We start from the raw sequence: 20,087 nt of genomic DNA, 5'->3' as shown, positions 1-20,087 counted from the left end.
CCCGTATATTACCTCATATATTTTCTCGGTTATAAACGTGGAAAGGAGAGACGAGACCGCGAGGTCGCGAAAAAATCGTATTCTCGCGAGATTAAGAGTCGTGACGCGATTCGGTAGCGGAACGTGAATTATACCGCGAATACCACGCGACCCCCCTCCCCCCTCCTCGTCCCGCGAAGAGCTGTCCTACTCGAGACGCAAACTCGCGTCTCTACGCGCCGTGTACGGGCGACGTGTCATCCGAGACATATCGACACACAGGCACGCATATCTATCTACCTACCTGCCTGCCTGGCTGCCTGCTTGCCTGCCGGTGCATAAGGTCCTGGGCGGCACACGGAGAAACGCTACATGCAGCCGGGATTTGGGTAGGGATCCGTGTGTATGTTCCGGTAGCGACACACAGCCGTGGCCGGCAGTCGACGCAACGGAAAGACGGAGGACGACGCCGTTGGCGAGAAGGAGCGGGCGGACGGACGGAGAGAGACGGAGAGACGGGGTGGCAGACGGAGACGGCGACAGACGCCGCCGGTTTCTCGGATCGAGCAACCAGCACGAGGACGAGAGAGGAGGACAACGGCGCGGCGAGATGAGAGAGGATGGCAGGGCGGCGGCGGCGGAGAGGGGGGGGGGGCGAAGGGGATCCTTCCCCTCTATCCGTTGTGTGGCTCCACCCACACGCCACCGAGTCGTCGCCGAGGCGCGCAATCTGGCAACAGTGGCCCGCTATAACCGATATTGTGGCCGTGGATTGAATGGAGGGGAACTAGAGCTCTCTCAGGTCAAACCGCCCCACCGGCATCCCTCGGTCGCACGGAGGAGAGCGACCCCTCGCTATCCAACCCTTGCGCTCCGAGTCCTGCTCCATCTCGTTCCCGCCGGCGCTCGTCTACTGCGCGTTACGTTCTATCGCACCTTCCCCTCGCCCGGCTACTCGCAGCGCTACCCCCACTCCGCCCGCTCGTTCCGCCTCCCTTCCGCCAGATGGCGTCCGAGCGCGCTGGCATTGTCGCCGCGCGCGCGCGAGTGTGCGTACGTGCGACGTTTCTCTCCCACTGCGCGTCTGTGTGGATTCACCACTACCACCGCGATAACGCGCTTCTATCGCTATCTTCGACAACGAGTTTCACCCACCCAACGGCAGAGAGAAATCGGTGTATACGTGCCGCGTGTATACGTGTATACGAGACGCGCTCGTGACGACGAATCGACGCTGGACAAGGACGCACACCGGGCGCGACGAGGATGCGACGAGGGCGCGAGTGGTGGGAGCGAGAAGGATAAAGCGAGAAAGAGAGAGACCCGAGAACGTGGCAAAAGGGAGCGAGCGAGAGAAGGACGCCGTAGGCCCCAACAGCCTCTCACTAGACAGTATTACTTTCAACCGTTTAGTGGGGCCAATGCTACCACCCGACACGCGGAGCAGTCAGTCGGTCCGAGCGATCGGAATCAACGAGAATATATCGACGGAGGAACGCTCTTCCCTTAGCTTCTTCCTTCCTTCTCCGAGAGAAGAGAAGAATTTTCTCATTCATTCTTTCCTGCATCTTCTGTCGATTTAAGAAAGAAGGACATTTGCCTGATCAACGCGACAGAGGACGTGTTCAGACGCATTCGGACCAGATGCACCGTCGTCGTCGCCGACAATCCTCATCGTCCTTTGACAATTGTCGCCTCGACGCTCGCGGCAGCCGCACCGACGCCGCGCTCGTGACAGACTGAGGCGCGCGACTGCCGTGCGCGCGCGCGCGCGCGCTGCCGGTGGATATAAATAAAGTTTCCGCGGTCTCTCGCACGCGCGAGAGAAGGAAAGAGGCGAAACGAGCGCGCGCGACGACGGCCGAGAAGGTGGAGGAGGAAGGGGAGGAGAAGCAGCCGCGGCGGCAGGAGGAGGAGGAGGAGGAGAAGACGGAAGAGGGAGATCGAAGAGCGCCGGCAACTGGCACGGCTGTTGTTTGAATACTTCTTCCGGCGAGAGCGCGATCGATCGATCGAGCGAGCCGATCCATCGACGCGGAGACGCGTGTTTTATTTGAACAAGTGAGAACGCGCGCACGCAAGCGTACAATACACACACACACACACATACGTACGTACATACGCCGAGGAATCCCGCGCCGGAAAAGCGACGCGCGATCGCGCCCCAAGTCACAAGGACTCGCCGGTATCGGCTGCGAGCGGAGAAGTCTTCCTCTCGCCCCCCCCTCACCGCCCCCTCCCCCGCCTCTCCGGCGAAACGGAGAAGAGAGTAGCAGCGGAGTGGGAGGGAGAAGCGGCGCATCGCATTCAAGTCGCACGCGCGTGGAACATTCGGACCGGTTATCGCCTTCAGTTGGCTCGTGGCTCGTGCGGAGCTTGGTCGAGAGGCATCGTATCGTCCGTTGCTCGCTCGGTCTCCGGTTGCGCGCCCGTCCTGTTTTCTGTGCTCCGTCTGTCGTTATCGTTGTCATCGTCGTGTTTTTTTTCCCGTCGTGATGTGCCTATGACGAGGTGATGAACGGCCGGCGTCGCAGTGTCGAGCGGCTTAGTGACAGTGTTCGTCGTCCTGCCGATGGACGATGACGATTAACGAAGCGGACAGCAGCATCGTGGCGATCGTCCGTGGACGCGCGAGGGAAAACAGTGTGCTCCACATGTGATCTCTAGTGTACTTACTTGTATTTTCGCACACACATATATATATTATATTGTATATGCATATGTATCGTATGTACATAAATTTGTACACGCGACGCGCACGGCGTGCATTCTTGGATTACTTCCTTCGTCGCGGAGGATCCCCGTTTCGTGGTCGTCCCTGATCTCGCATCCCAGGATAATGCGATATTGTAGGCGTCACGCACGTGAGTCTTTCCACCCTGCTTCATTTCACCTTAGGATGCTAATAGGGATTGCTATTAGGAATGTGTCGCGGAGCTCGAAACGCGTGTTTCTCCCTCGACATAACCTTCTCGATGATTGCGGACGAGATTTCCGTCCGAGGCTAATAACGTTAACGTTGTATTTCGAATTCGTCGGGAATTGTATCTAATCTCCTTTTCATTCGTAATAGTTTTATATTAGCGTCCTAAGATTAGTTTTTCAGACTGATTATTTATTGTACAGTGCGAACTTTTGCATTTTTTACGGTTGTAATTTTTACATAAAGTTTGATTCACGACGAATAATGCAAATTTTATGGAAAATCCAGTTGCTTCGTCGTTTAAAAAAATAATTACAAGGGAAAAGACTGCAGATAAATAATAACGCAACTCTCTATCGATTCTTGCTATACTATATTATTAGACGTGAATCGTGAACCGAAAATATTGAACGATCACTTCTAATACGACTATCACCTTTCTCTCTCTCTCTTTCTATTTTATCATCAATTATCGATCAGAAACGCGCGCGAAAAGAAATCGAACCTTACGAGTAAGTAAAATATCGTTCCCGCTTTCCTTCCGTGTTTTTTCGAGATCATTCGCCTCTCGAGTCCAACATCTCATACACTGTAAATACGGAAATACTTTAAATATCGCGTTTCTCGATTCTCGCAGCCTCGTGAAACGAGACTCTGTAGTTAATCTAATAGTACTAGTAACAGTAGTAGTAGTAGTGGTAGTGGTAGTGGTAGCAGTAGCGATAGCGATAGACCAAAGTATAAGAGTACTTACTGATATTTACCCTAGTCTCCTTTTACGCGCCTTGACTCGTATCGACGCGAAATCCCGCGCGACTCTCTCGCACATCGATCGGCGGGAAAACGCCCGCGATCTCTCTCTCTCTCTTTCTCTCTCTCTCTCCTCGATGCCGTTATTCGCTCGTTATTACATCGCGGCGGTGGATATTCCGACCGAGCGTACAGCTAGGCGCTTTCACAACGGGTGATTGTTCTAAAGATGTGTCATTCCGTCCTGCTCGCGCCGACTTACTCGGGGCTTTCGAGCCTCGAGTTAAAAAGCCGCGAGAGAGCGAGAAAAAGACGCGCGGGACACGCGGCGTGTCGAGTAAAGCCGTGGGAGGCAGGTAAGGGGGAACGAGGGGGGAAAGGCGGGGGGGGGGAAGTGGAGATATCGAGGCGATCATCCGTCGTCGACGAGAACCAGAAAGTCACGTCCACTGTAATCTTTGACGGCTGCTCTTCTCTTTAGGTTGCAACGCGTGAAGCTCCTACGTTATTAACACCTTCGTCCGGGACTCCTATAGGTCATAGGTCGACACGTCCCCCCCCGACGAGGCTTACACGCAAAAGTTCCACTCCGCGACTCGCACCTCGTGAATTTTCTCCTAAATCGGAGGAACCCGTATGGCGTTTCCTTTTTTAGCGTTATCAGCTTTTAGGTATTGATGCTTGCGCGTTATCGATACTCGAAATAAAATATAGATAAAATAGAGCAATATAACGCGTAGAGTCATCCTCATGGCGATAGGGTCATCCTCGAGCGATGCTATTGTCGCAGTCAAACGCGTGGAAGGAATATTTTGGTATCATCTGATAAGTATTATTCATTATCGGTCCTGGTGATATATATTTGTATAGTCATTTCATGTATTTTTTCCTTTCCAAGAAAAACACAAAAAACACATCTGTTTAGCGCTTAAAAATAATTTATTCATCACGAAAAAATATAACAGTAATTAAAAAATAATAAAATATAACAATTATAAATTATAATATAATAAAATATAATATTATATAATAATTTTATTAAAAAACGATTGTATATATTTTTGACAACAAAGTGCAACGCTGGAAAGTCCATGACTTAAATGAATAAAATAATCGTACAATTATAAGGGTACATTTAGCGGTAAATGTTGAAACGTAGTAAGAGAATAATAAACGCCCTCGATAGTGTGTCCGCGATCTTTTCGGCTTTTCGAAAACAAAAGCCGCAGTGTGCGCGCGCGCACGCGCGCGTTTGTTTGTCGAGCCTCGATCCTCACGTACGGCACGTAGGCTTTTATCGATAAGCGAGTTACTTAAATGCCACTTTGTAATCTCCGACGTGCGATCTTAATTATTTGCTCGCCGAATAATATTCGATTTATTTCTATTTCGCGGACATAGGTGCAAATTTTATAATCGCATCGTGTGTGTATGTTGCATATAATTTAATTTCGATCGACTTATTTATTGCATATTTAATATGAACTTAAATTAACAACATTCTGAATTTCCGACAAGCAGACATCTCAAGCAAATTTTTTATTAATTATCATCGTCGAGATTTAATTAAGAATTAAGATGATCTATTTAAAAACGCGCAATATATGTAGTCACATGACTACATATAAAAGAGAAAAAAATATATATGTATAATTTATTTGCTTTCAAAAACACACATGTGTAAAACATATAAGAAATAATTATGCCTTTCGGCATAAATATAAAGTTATAAAAGTGCGATATAAATATAATTTTTCAGAGTTAATATAATTCATTGACACTTGTCATAAAGTATTTATATATCGACTTATCAGTATCGTTAAGTTACTTGTAATCTTCGTTTTCGTCTTTTCTATTGCGCACGCGCACGTTCGCAAATTTATCAGATAATCGCGTGGCTGAGAGATACGACCTCTCGTCGAAGGAAAAGGTTCCGTATCTCTTTCAACGATAATCTCCACGGCATTGTCACCGACGCCTGTTATCAGTTGCCGTGAAATAAAACGAGCATGCACGAAGCTTGACACGCAAATAGGAATGGATATTTAAAAAAAAACGTCGGTCTTTTTTCACTCGCTCGAGTATCTCTCATCATGATTCGTCGACGTGCGAATATACCTACAAAAATTTCGACATCAAACCGATATCAAAATAATTAGATTCATCGAACTTAATTCGGAGTAAAATTGAAGCCAAATAAAACGACTATTTTTTAGAATTTATAAATACTGTTTTTCAAAAATATAGTAATAATATTATAAATGAGAGAGTGGAAATTGCGAATAAATTTTGTACGATTTATTTTTAATAAAGATTTAAGTTATTTAGCGAAAGCGAGAAGGTTTTTTCCAAGTGAGAAATAATTATGCTTCTTATCATCGGAATAATATAATTCGTGGTTATAAAGCCTCTAGTATGCCAGCTTTAGTATATCGCCAAGTATATCGGAGCAGGCATTCGAAACCAAGCGATAATCTCGGCAATATTAACCACGTAGTATTCTCTGTAGTTCGACTATCTAATCGTTTATGACTGACAGTCTTGCGCCGAGTCACCGTCGACGTATGGATAAATGCCCGCGATAATTTTGTGAAATATTTACGGCGCAATCTTCGATCTCGAACTTCAATATTTATGCTAGTTTACGATAGTGTTGTCGCTATAAACAGCAGGTAATTTTATCTCTTTATTCCGCATAATTTATCCGAATTTATCGACCCGATTATCTGATTATTTCGAGCACTTCAAGTCATGATCAATATCCAATCATCCGAGTATACGAGCATCGATGCATTCTTTTTGTGTGAAATACAGATAATAGTATATTTATACGTTAATATTTTTTGTCAATATATTTATAATTATTTTTGAAAAATATACAATTTTTCAAAAATAATTATAAATATATTACGTCAAAGGAGCGATTGCTTTGGAGTCTCTGAAGATAATTTTTAAAACTGTAAAGGTTAATGAACGCAACAAATTTCTCTCAAAATGTTATTTTGAAGGAATCTATAGTTAAAAAATATCGATGAATATATATAACTTTTTGTCACGAAGTCTCGTAAAAAAAAGAGAAAGCATATGATAAATCGATTTCCACAAGTATGTGGCAATAATATATTATGTGACGAAATAAAGCTGCATTTGTCAGACGATTGTGATCTCGTATACTCGGCGATAGTTGACTAAAATTAACAAAATGGGACGATACTTGATCGGAAAAAAATCAATCTTTGACTCGTCGAACTTTGTCGAACTGTTCGTGCAAATCACTATGGGGAAAAAAGTTCGGAAAAGTCTCGTGAGAATTGATCAAAGCGCGCATTTCGTAGGCTTATCTGCTCATTCGCGCGATAAGCGATCGGCAAAAGCATGGCCGACAATCGTTCTCTTTGAAGGAAGCCAAAACTATGTCAGGATCCCTTGACATTTGTATATCGCTGCTTCGACGATACGCCGACCTTGTCGTGGATCGCTTTTTCCTCGCTTTTATTATTCGCCTTATATTGGCGCGTAGGCGTTATGACGTTGCAATCGATTCGCAGTAAAATTTGATAACGCCGAGATATATAACTTGTTATCGAAATTAACAATTCACATTTTCTTTTCGTAAAAAGAGCATCAAACGCGGCGTCGCCCTTTGCCCTCTTTATTCCTGCTTACTTTTTAATTTTCAATAATTAGAATTAAAAACTAATTAGAGTTAGAAACTAATTAGAGTTAGAAACTAATTTAGCAGAAGGAAACGCGTAGGAAAATAAAAGCATTTATAAATCCTTTATTGATAATCGCGCTATACTTCTTTTTAATGATGTTGGACAATAATGTCTTTGTTCCTTTCACACAAATAATATGTGTGGATGATGTATAAAACATTTAATTTTATCATATTTTTGTTTCCTTCTTATATTTTTAAGATACAATTTTTAATTCATATTTTATTTTATTTCATGTTTTAAAAAGCATATTGTCTCGCCTTACATTATATTTAACTCAACTATCTTAAAAGATAGAAAAAGAAACTCGAAAAATTCATATTTTATACAATGAAATTAATATTTTTTATGAGAGAAAATTTATAATTTAGAGATAGGAGACACACACTATTTTGTCTATACATAGCCTCACTCATAATAAAATAATTTTGAATTTTTTATATTAATTATCATCATGATAAAATACATCTTTTGAAACCTCGTTAATGAAAGATTAAAAATTTAATATGCATAGTGACACGCCGCTCAGCAATCTATGATATCGCACACAATCTCACTTTTTAGTTGACAGTAGCTATAACTGTTTGTAACTCGGATTACTAGCCACTTCTGCGATCGTCAAGCTTTCACCTAAGGTAGAGCTATCGAGCAAAGGGTGACTTTATCGAATGCCATGCTATACGTGCGTTATGAGCACATAAGCGAGACAAATGGCGAATCGCGAGCGCGATTTGCCCGCATTTATTACGGACTCGTCGTCGCGGCGCCGCGACGCGCGGTTTCGCGTTTGAAGCCTTCTAATCTCGATACAGGCTCCGTTGCGATGTGGCACAATATCAGAAATAGGTTTGTTAAAATAAGCGTACACTCTCGATGGCGCGTATACAGAGAACCACTCAGGGACGTATCAGCATTTGGTTTGAAGAGTGCGTTCCAAATACGTTTGAAATTGTTAATCAACTGAAATTATTAATAAATTATTGAAGTTATTAATTAACCGCAATTATTAATAATGGAATTATTTATTGCGCGACTTTTCGTTGAATCGTCCAAAATTAATTTGTCACGTACACACCTACACATTCGTACTTTATATAACCTATTATCGAATAAAATAAATACTCTCGGTTAGGATTTTTCAGAAAAAGATATGTCGATTGCATGGTTGTAAAATTATTAAAAATTGCTTGTTTAAAGATTAAAAATGAGGATTTAACGCAAATTTTCTTCGTTAAATTAATTAAATACTGGTATTTAAACCTCCATTCCATCGCTGTGGAATTAAAGCTATTCCAGTAATGTTATATATTTTTCGCCGACTGATGTATATATTCGTCTATAGATTTTATTTTATTAATAATTAAATACTATGTGTGCTCCATTAAAATCTCCATTTCATCGCACGATTGAAACTATTCCAATAATGTTACGCAGTTACGCTTCTGTCCGATTGATGTTTCATCTTATAGATTACATTCTCTCTATCAATAGATTCTCGTCGATTATCTTATAGCATAGAGCGCTTTGCAGGTAAATAATTTTATAAATCGATCTCGTAGCAAGAGAGAGAGAGCAAGATAACATATTAAAAAAATCTCCTGTTTACTGTAAACAGATTTCAAATGAGGCTGCGTCAAAGAAATATGCGAGTTTTTTCTTTTTTCTTTTTTTTTCGTTTTTAATAAAGTGAGACGTGCGCTGCATCGCAGATCTATGATCTGACATTCTATAATGCCGTAGTTTCAAGTGGTGTGCACGGCTATATATAAGCGAAATCAAGAAAACACTGTTTCCGCGTGCGGAAGGGAACGGTGGCAGCGAATGCCGGATGTTAAAAGATAATGCGGGGCACTTGCTGCAATATGTGGTGATATATTCATACCTAATGATCCAGGAAACGATGAAGGTCGAGAGGGGAAGAGATTGAGTAATGTGAATAAAAGTGAAGCAAATTTTTCTAAAAGAAGATAAAAACAAGAACGCGTTGATTTTCTCTTTTCAAGCAAGGATTCGTAATAAAAACAGATATTCTACGTTTCGTATGAGTAATGTCTCGTGTTCGCGAATAATTTATTTCTCATACTTTGAAGCATTTACTTATACAAGTGTGTTTTTGCTAGCATGAATAACCATCAATAATCAAGTTTTTATTATTCGCAAAAATAAAGCAAAATTAAAAAAAAATTTTAATTTGATTTGCTGAGATTTCGCAGCTTATGCAATATATTCTTTTATATATATTGTATATATATTGTATATAATTGTATAATTAAGAATAAAATATTTTGTTTGCGAAACTCGCATGAAACTTGATTGAGAATATTTTTCTTAATATTGAATAACGGAGTATTTACTGAAAGATTTTATTAAGGAAAGATTTACTCTGGGAAATTCGCGAAAGATACTCAATTTTTCGCGATGCACATTCAATATATTTTATTTAACATTTTGAATTTCTAATATTTTATTTAACATTTTGAATTTCTAATTATATCAATACGGTGATCGAGCGATGTCTGAGACAAAATGCAGAGTTAATAGTCCGAGATGCTAAAAGCGCGCTGAACAGAGAAATTGAAGGGAGATGGAGCTATTTACTAAATTGGCAAATATCATTGAATCAGGAATATCGTCACCTTTTGATTGCGCACTTCTGCTTACTCGCGGGGCGAGTGTACTTATTTGTCAAGGACGAGACGCCTCGGAACTGACGAAGAATTATGTCAGAACGGCACATATACGTTTACCTTGGCGCGTTGGCACGTAGAAAATCGTGAACATATCTTTTACTCGCCACATATCGCTGATTAATTTATCAATTGTCATTATCACGATAACAACCTTTTTTCTCTTTACGCTAATTTAATATTCGAAAATATTAATCTTTATATTTAAGGATATATTTTTTGATCGGCTTTTAATTCTAGTCTTAATTAAATTATGGAGATATCAGCAGCACGTGCACTTGTGAGAAACTAAATAAAAAATAATAAAATAATAACAGATAAATAAAATAATAAAAATAATAAAAGATAAATAATAAGAGACGTAAAAATATCTGTATCAACTTAGTATATAGCTTACAATTAGGAAATCTGATGGAAAATCTTTATCATAAAAATGATAGTGAACTTTTGTTAAATAAAACGATTTATTAAGAAATTTTCTAGTTCTCAAAAATGCATAATCTTTTTCAAATTTACACATATTTTATTTTGATTAAATAATGCACAAGATATGTGAAAAAATATTTGAGCCGATTTCTATGATATATAAATCTATAAGTTTATTAAGGCTTCGATTTTTTTATTTAATCATCACGTTATACAATTTGTGTGGCCGGTTCTCACTTTTAACTACACCATGACACTATTTGGAATATGTAAAGTTCGGAGATAAAGAATGTCACTCATTTCGAAGACGCTTGCGTAAAGTGTACATACACGTGCGTCGAAATTCACTGGTTGAGCTTATGAAACGTTTGTTTGCCGACCATCGAGAGAACAGCCCGGCAGCAGCCTTCGTTTTATTCTCGCACGCGCGCTCAAGGTGAGGTGTAATTAAACTTTCATAATTGTCCGTTGCATAATGAGGACGAGACTGCGAGAGACTTGTCCATCGTTCACTACACACTCTGAATTCGAATTGGCCGCATTGACCACAATGGGATTGGCAATTTGCGGTACAAATACGGTTTTTTTGCATGTTTCTTACAATTAAATTAGGAAATAGAAAAACAAGATATAATATATAAGTAGGAAATAAAATATTAGCAATTCAAAATACTAACAGCAAGAAATGAACAATCAGGAAATGCACGTGAGCTTAGCGTGTTATTTGATGATTTTGTTAGCGATTAATGATTATACGATTTACTTATCTCCAAAATAAAAATCTGCGTATAAATAATTCCGATATTTGTATGTGTATGTATTATATATCAATTATTTAAAATAATTTGATATTATCAATTAAAAATATGTTTAAAAAACATTGATATAAACAAGTGATTTTTAATTCTAGAATTATCTGAAAAGAAGTTACCAACTTAAAAACATATTGATCGCCTTTATTTGGATACATATCGCAGACAAATAACAATTATATTTATTCGTTCGATATTTCATAGTCAGTATTCGATTACTAACAAAATTGTTCGCTGGCTGATCGTTATCAATCGTTGTGAAATTAAATCCTTTGGAACTGATACTTCGCATTTTGATCCACAAGTAAACGTTGATTTGCGTTCGGTATTCTAAAAACGTAATAACGCTATAAGTATGTAAATACGTTAATTAATTAGAAGCGGTCATGCGTCACGATGCTGGTTTAACTACGGCCGTCATTCCTGTCGCGTATGTCATACGCACGTTTTGTCGCCGCGCGCGTGTTACACTTTAAAACGTCAACCGCGCAATATACGACGCATACCGTTCCTAAGGCAAGACATAAAATTTCGTGCGATAAGAATTCGCTGCAAGGCTATCGACGATTCGACAAGCAAAGAATAATATATAATTCTAGATGCAATCTTTTATATACGCATAGATTAATTTTTTTATCCGTAAAAAACGCTTAGATTTTCACCTGTCGATTTATTTTGTCGTGAACACAGCACATTCAGAGAAAAGAAGCTAGAACAAAAATTAAGTTGATTGATTTAAAAATGATTTTTTTTGGTAATACAATTGAGCAATATATAAAATTCTTATTTATTAATATTTTCTTATAAACATGTACGGATTTTCTTTAATTTTTTATATAAATCTCAAATTAAATTATAGAATGTTTTTCGTGTATTTTTTATTAGTACACTCTTTATTATATCTTTTATGTAGAGAGTTAATATTTTCATCAAGCATGTGAAATTTAAACAATTTAATTAGAATATTAAATTTATCATTATACACACACATTCTGGTAAAATAATTATTTCAAATGATTAACGTTATCTTAAAATACTTTTTGTCATTGACAAGTAATCCAATTACATACTAATATGTGAATATCAGAGAAGGCTATATGTAAATATTATCTTATTATAAATATATTTGTATATATTGTATATAAAATTTTGGTACTTTTTAAATATTTTTATATCTTTGTTGTCAAAAATGTCATTTTTTTTATTTGCATATATAATTAATTGTATATATATAATCTTTTATCTATACATATTTATGTATAATTTTTTTATATTAATTTATAAATACACAGCACATTCAGTCAAATACACATATACAATCTACAAAAGTTACATATATATATAACTTTTTTAGAGAATCTTTTTTTAAACTCACTCTTATCAAGTAACACGATAATTGTACAAAAATTGGAAAAATTTGTCGAGGTTGGCTACTTTGCGATAGCGTGTTCAAGAAGAGAGAGAAATGGGGGAGAGGGAGGAAATGGAAGGGGGAATGCGACACAATCGGGAACGGGACACGTCGATTAGCTTGAGGCGATCGCGCGTGGCAAGGACGCATCTCACCTTACCTTACCTTACCTTACCTTACCTTACCGCGAAGGCTGTAAACCATCGGCTGTCATTCGCGCCTTGTACATACATTAATCGTTTATTTCCACACGCGCGTGCATGCATGCGTGCGTGCGTATATGCGTGCGTGTACGCCACTGTCGTGCCGCGCGGTAATCGGCCGATTATAACTTGCGCGCGCGACCCAACTTTCTATACGATACGGATGATTCCACGGTGGAAATCCTGCTCACTACCTGCTTTTGCCGCGCAGAATTTCACTGGAACGTAAAGGAATAATTTTACGAAACGCTAATATTTAAAGTTCAACGGGAAAATTATTCGGCGCGATTTTTATACGGAAGTAGTATAATATTATTTTTATTTTTTCACTTCTCCGCGATGTGCATTCCATTACGCGCGTATGCGCGAACTCTACTCACATTATAGCTAATTAATTTTATCCGTTATAGCTAATTAGATAAGAGAAACACGCGGCTCATTTTCCTTTCGCTGCAAAAGGAATAATCGTTATCGTGTCACCTGATTGCACTTTCCATGAATATGATTAATATAGTTTAGTTTTAGTTAACCCTTCTATGTTTTGTTGTTCGTACATCTATTGCCGCTATCGAAATTAATATAAAAGAATCTTATTTCATAATGGATTGTAAAACACAATTGTAGAAACAATATTTAGTTTGTAGATATATCTACGTGATAAAGTACTTATGTTTCGTACATTAAGAGTACGATCTTTTTTTTATTTTTCCCGAAATTAAAGGAATGATTAGTCAAATTTAATTGGTAATTTTTAATATTAGATATTTTTCTAAATGGAATCTCTTCTGGAAATTTTTGTACTCGATCTCAAATTTCCTTTTCAAAAATCTGTCACTTATTTTTTACTATATCAGAGTTCTTCATTGTCAGACGAAAAATAATTTTATTTGTTATTTTTACGAAATAAATCTTAAAAATATATTAACGAATTTTGTATAAAGAAACTATAAAATTTCTATAACTTTCTATTCATTGTCAGACGAGAAAAATCACTTCATTTATTACTTTTATGAAATAAACTTTAAAAATATATTACGAATTTTAGAGAGTTTTAAATTTTAAACTCAAGAGAATATGCGTGATATATAATTTATTAAAAATATATTTTATTTGTATTATTTTCACTAGAAATTATATAATTAGCATTACATCTAGTTCTTATATAAATTCATATCTTATTCATTACAAAATCGCGTCTTTTTAACATATTAAAAGACATTTTATTAAATATATGATGGATATTTGATGGAAATTTTTTCAAGCAGATATATTGATAAAATCAATTTTGAAAAATCATTTCTTTAACTATAATATCTAGGCGATTTAACCCTGACATAGATGAAAATATCGTACACACACTGCCACACAAAATATATTAAAAGTTTTCTTACGTGATTTATGTACGTTCATCCTTTTTACCACTGTTGGCGGTTAAACGACATTATTTCGGTATCTCTCGGTTAACTTATAGGCTCTAAGCGCATATTCTCTCTCTACTTCCTTGTTTTCCAGACCTCTATATATACGTGAAACTATAAATGGACGACGAAGAAAGTATGCGCCTCTCCAGTTGTACTCGACTTACCCACTGATCTCACTCGCCTGATCTCACTAACAAGATTGTCGAGATTATCGTTTCATCGATTTCTATATACAATTTTCCTTTTTGAAAGCATAACTCGAAGATTTTTATCAGACATATTTATTTTTCATCAATTTTTCGTCGTTTGATAGGTAGATTTTAATAATACATATAATTGCAATTTTTTAATTACAACTTTTCAATTTATATCACATCTTATGTCCTCTTCATCTTTAAAAATATTTCTTATTTGATTAAAAATATTTGCACAATGAGTGAAATAAATAAAGAGATTTGCAATAAATGCTTCAAATGACATATTTTTCAAAACTTGTATTTATGTTACAAAGCTACGGATTTAAAGAAAAGGTAAAATATGTCAAAATATAGAAAAAACAATTGTTGCTTATGCTTTCGTAACTTGTTTGCAATGCTAGTAAGCTAAATACGTGGGAGAACGAGCGACAGAGATCGCTGCTCGGTGATCTCTGGTACGGTTTCCTTCATCCCATCGTACAGAATACGTTGGTGTAAGACAAGCGCAATAGGATCGGGTGATATTTATTATGTAACGGTCAAAGGGGTTAAGCATTCTGGGAAAGTTTCCAGAGCAACGATTGGCCGGCGGCTTCCGTGATTTCGTCACCTGCCAATCAACGCCCCGAAACAACTTTCTCCGAATCCTGACAGGAGAGACCTTCTCTGTGCACTCCTTTAATTTGCATAAATGCAACCAGCGCAAGTTGCCGCGTTGCAGACATGTAGCAAGATGCCTCTTTTAGGTATCATCTGAGAAATTATCTCCGTGATATTCAGAAATTAATTAACTTGACTTTAAAGAATATATTTGACTTCTAATCATTGCATTGCATGCAACGGTCTCGCAACTATTGCGTATTAGCCGCAGATTCTTTAATGAAGCTAAAACCTATTTTTGTCCAGCGAAAGCTTGACACATGATTATTGTTGTTGTACTACTAACTTTCTAATTTTCTACGTTGGATATCTATTCAATTAAATCTCGAATTGTCTGTGTTAAAATGAAATGCACTTGAATTAACGAGATTTTGTAATCCAATGAAATATTTAATATTAAATTATAAAAAACTTATACAAAAGATAAATATTAAAATATAATGTGTATTGCATTTGTGTGTGTGTGTGTGTGTGTGTGTGTGTGTGTGTGTGTATTTCAGAATATAAATTGTATCTATTCTTTGATACAACTAAATTATTTTAATAATCATGCATTATAAAAAAAGTATGTAAAATTACATCAACAATGAGTGTTACATAATTTTGTAATATTTTTTACGGTATATTAGTTATTAGACATTTTTTCTGTCTTCTCGCACGTTTGATATCCGACAGCAGTTTTAGCCTTGAAACATACACGGCACAAATTTATGCACGACAAATTTCGACACATTCATACATATTTGTATATATTCTGGCAGACAAAAGACGAAGGCTTCGTGCACGGATATTACATCACAGTGAATCATTGATAAATTTCTGTCGTTTCTATTCGATATTTGAAAATAAAGCGGTATCAAAAATTATATTATCGACAATTTTCATCCTGTTTATATCGACATATGTTCGTGTTGACATAATAACATATGTTACAACCGAAAAAATATGTATTACATGCGCCAATATAGCCCGAAACGTTTTTTTGAATGTAAGTTTTAATCGCGAATTTGTAACAAGTTATGAATTCACACTCTTTTATTTTGACTCGGAATCGATTTAAACTCACGAAATTCTTATAAAGGCCGATGGCTTTCTGCGATCTCACGTAAACACATTCATACAAGACATCGGAAGTTTTTTGATTGCGACAAAGTTTTATTAAATGAAACGAAACGTTTCTTCGTCTCTCGATTCAGATAAAACACGTGAACGAATTTCCAACATCACGTTCCAAAATTTGTGTGATACGATATGATATAAATATGCGATGTCGTAATTAATTTGATATTTTTCGATTGTCAGTCAATACAATAGTGGAAGAATAAGCAGAACGAGAGAATAATATTGTATATGAGACAAAACTTCTTTAAATATTTTTATATTTTAATATTGACCTTCCCCTAATGATCTTCGTCCTACAATTTAATTAATGACGTGTTTATTGCCTCATTAAAGAAAATTAGCTTAATTAATATATATTATCGCAAAATCTTGCTTCTTGCTTCTTGCTTCGAAAAATGCGATAAACATCGCGTAACACGTGCAATGCATTTTAGGTGCATCATCGTGTATCCTGCTAGTCATAATTATTGGATACCGATAGTATTGTTGTAGAATCGGACTGTGACCCTTACATAATGTCGATGTGATGCATGTTGCATCGTTGTGTAATCTGTTTGTTCTCTTATCCTTTTCATTATGAATAATGAAGATAATCAGCACCCGTTTGGTTAGCAATGAAGATATTTCATGGTATTACAATATTTTTTATACCGGCGATTTTCTAACATATTCTATATTAGATTGTAATTCAAACAGAAAGTCAAGTTGCAATAATTATTAATATAAATTGTAAACACAATTTATAATAGATTTGGTAGATGTATTAATTATTATTACGTGTCATTGATTTATAATTTAAATAACCAGTATATACGATTAATATTTAATATTAATTACTCGTTCGTTGTTAACTTGATTTAATTTTATAACTTTTAATCGCGCCTATGCTATCTTAGAGATAAACTCGGTTTGCTTCGCGAAACATAAATCCTTGGAAATCATATGAAAATAAAAACTATAAATATGATTTATGCGATTGATTGCAGATGTTCTCACAATTTTAATCGGTGTTTTATATCTTATTTATACTCCTCGCTCTTTTCCTGCTTATAGAATGGAAAGGAAGGAAGTCACCGTGCGTTTTACGTCTTGCGGTTGCGTTCGATAAGTTTTCGGTTTCTCCTATCTGTTGCGAGCAGATGTTATTTCCGCTTTTACACGGGCATGGCCTTATGTGTCGCACGTGTTACCGTAAAAAGAATTTCGAGCGCATCAAAACAGGAAAGTTGTAAGGAAAAGTATTTCCCTCTTCTGCGATAATAAAATAATAAAATTTGCGACTGTTTCTGACTCATGCGGTTTTTGTCTATCCAATCTACCATGAGCAAACGTAAAAATAAATGTGAAATGCACATTTTATTATAAAAGAATTATTAAAATAATAATTATTAAAATAAAATTATTAAAATAATATAAAAAGATGTATGTGTATGTATGCAAAGATTAGATAAACATATTTTTCGTAATATGGCAGTAAAATTAATTTCAAATGCGAATATTTTATAATACTAAGATAAAAATATCGCAAAATCAAAAACAAAATATTTAATGTATTAAGTTAACAATTATACCATATCTCATTATTAATTGAACGATAAATTACACTCGTATCTCATGCACTATTAATTGTAATATTCCGAAATAATTTCTCACGACTTTTTACGTCTAATAGCGTATATAAATTTTCTTAACACGTGCTGAAAAGCCAATTGATTGTGCCGATGTATTTATTGATTGCTAATACATATGATAGAAACGATAAATTAACCATTCGAAGACGCGGTTCCGCTAATACACACCTTTGGCAACCGGAAAGATACACGCATTCTGGTGTGACAAATGCGCAGATAAGACGCACACATATATATGTACATATATACATACAGAGCCTATACGTTTACGCGTTACAGCGAATGTTCACATTCAAGGTATTCTGTCGTGCGACCTTTTCTAGCAAACCAATGGAAAAATCTATCTTCGCCACCTCGAAATGTCACGAGTATTTATTGCGAATGACAGAATCTTCTCATGGTGCGCGCGCGAGGTTCGGCGACAAGAAGGATAGAAGAATATACTCGTCATCGTCGATCGAGAACAGAATAATAGGGGCTAGGCATTGCGATATACTTGGAGGAAGAACAATATATCGATCTTCAGTTCTGCGCTAACTACATAGACAACGCGCATTCACACAGGCCGCACGTTCGTTGAACTTAAGTTCAACTTATTGTTAGATGTAACGATTTTTAATACGATATCTCGTAGATATTCACGGATATTTCAAAATCTGTTTATTTCTGACAAGACTACTGCTAAGATAAGATTCCGAATACGAATTATTAGTTCCAAATATAATTTTATAAAATAATTTTGAGACTGTACAATTTAAAAAATGACAGCTACTCATGAAGAAACGAGGGAATATATTTTCGAAAATATTCTTTGTCACTTAAATTATTAAGCATCATTAACTTATCCATGAAAAAGAAATAATTTTTCAAAGTAGAGATGTTTAATTTAATTTTTTTTTGACAAGCAGATATTTTAATTCCTATTACGATCTTAATTAATTAATTTCCTCTTGTCTTTCTGTATAATTTATATTACTATTATATAGTACTGTTAAATAACAATCCAAAAAAGTCGGCAGTATTTATTTTTTAGCTTTTCCAAATAAAAAGTTTGTTATTTAGGCCATTCGTGTACACGCTTATTCGATCAATGTAGGACAATAGAATGGTGTCAGTGCTCAAAATCAAAGTTCCACCAATTTTCATCGCATTGTCCCGTATTTACTGGCTCGCGCGTTGGTCTCGCACCAGATGCGCCGCTAACCTGATTGCAAGTACGCTCTTCGTGTAATGCTTGGAAGGCTTTGTGTGACCTACCGAGCGAGGTACATCCGTCGAAAAGTTGTAACGCGACGTCGACGTCCCTTTCCCCGCGAATGAACGCGTGCTCGGCTCATTCGAATCGATGCTATCGAGGATATCCAAGAAGGATATTTACGATAATGACGACAGATCTCATTAGGTAACATTCATGCACACCCAATTCAAATTACTTGGAGCTATAAGTTCTCTCGATCGAGTCGCACCGGCATTTTACGATTCGCGTCGTCGTTTAAAAGCGCTTCTTAGACACGTGATTAAAGTCGCCAAGTGACATTTAATCAGCTTCCTCGAATTGAGTGGCCGTTTTGATATTTGGAAACGATTAATGTTTTAGAAAGAGAGTAAAGGACGTGAACCAACGACATTGATTGAATCGCAATTTTTCTCAAAAAAATTGTGTATATGAAAAAAATAATTAACATTGATTCATTTTTTAAGGTAGATGATATTTTGATTGTAACGATATATCTATAGGGTGTTTGGAGAATGATAAATGCTACATCGAGGTCGCTTAAAGCCATGGCCTATTATGTCTGCCTCGATGCACCTACACACGTGTAACGATCCGCGTTCACATCGTATCGCGATTTTCACGCCTAGTTTGGTATTGCGACGATAGGCAGGATAATCTATCGGTGTTTCTCTTTTTTTGATCGTTATTGTGAAATATAAGAATGTCCATATATGAATATATCCAATTCTCTCGTATTCATGATGATCAAGTTCCTAAGGTATTTTATACATGATTTTTTCTCTACGTCTATTGTAAGTATTATTCATGTATCCATGTATATATATGAATAATAGATATATACATGCATATGGAATTTTATATAAATTAATTTTTTTTTCTAATAATTTATAATGCAATTCTTAATTAAAA

The 20,087-nt window shown here is 37.0% G+C and overlaps 1 protein-coding gene across 2 annotated transcripts in view; it reads left to right on the top strand.

Annotated features, from left to right (window-relative positions):
• The first annotated feature begins 1,047 nt into the window (after nt 1–1,047).
• Tna (Zinc finger MIZ domain-containing protein tonalli) overlaps nt 1,048–20,087 on the top strand; it is a 34,548-nt gene continuing 15,508 nt past the window's right edge. Inside the window, exon 1 of one of the 2 annotated variants that reach the window (XM_083101283.1) lies at nt 1,048–2,843. The gene's annotated coding sequence lies outside the window, so the exon portion shown is untranslated. The remainder of the gene's footprint in view (nt 2,844–20,087) is intronic. The other variant, XM_083101284.1, reaches the window with a different exon arrangement.

This window comes from Camponotus vicinus, unplaced genomic scaffold (assembly GCF_025532165.1).
Source record: "Camponotus vicinus isolate PSW18456_S1 unplaced genomic scaffold, iyCamVici1.0 SCAF_5, whole genome shotgun sequence".
Taxonomy (NCBI): Eukaryota; Metazoa; Arthropoda; class Insecta; order Hymenoptera; family Formicidae; genus Camponotus; species Camponotus vicinus.
This window is presented reverse-complemented; position numbering and strand designations above follow the sequence as displayed.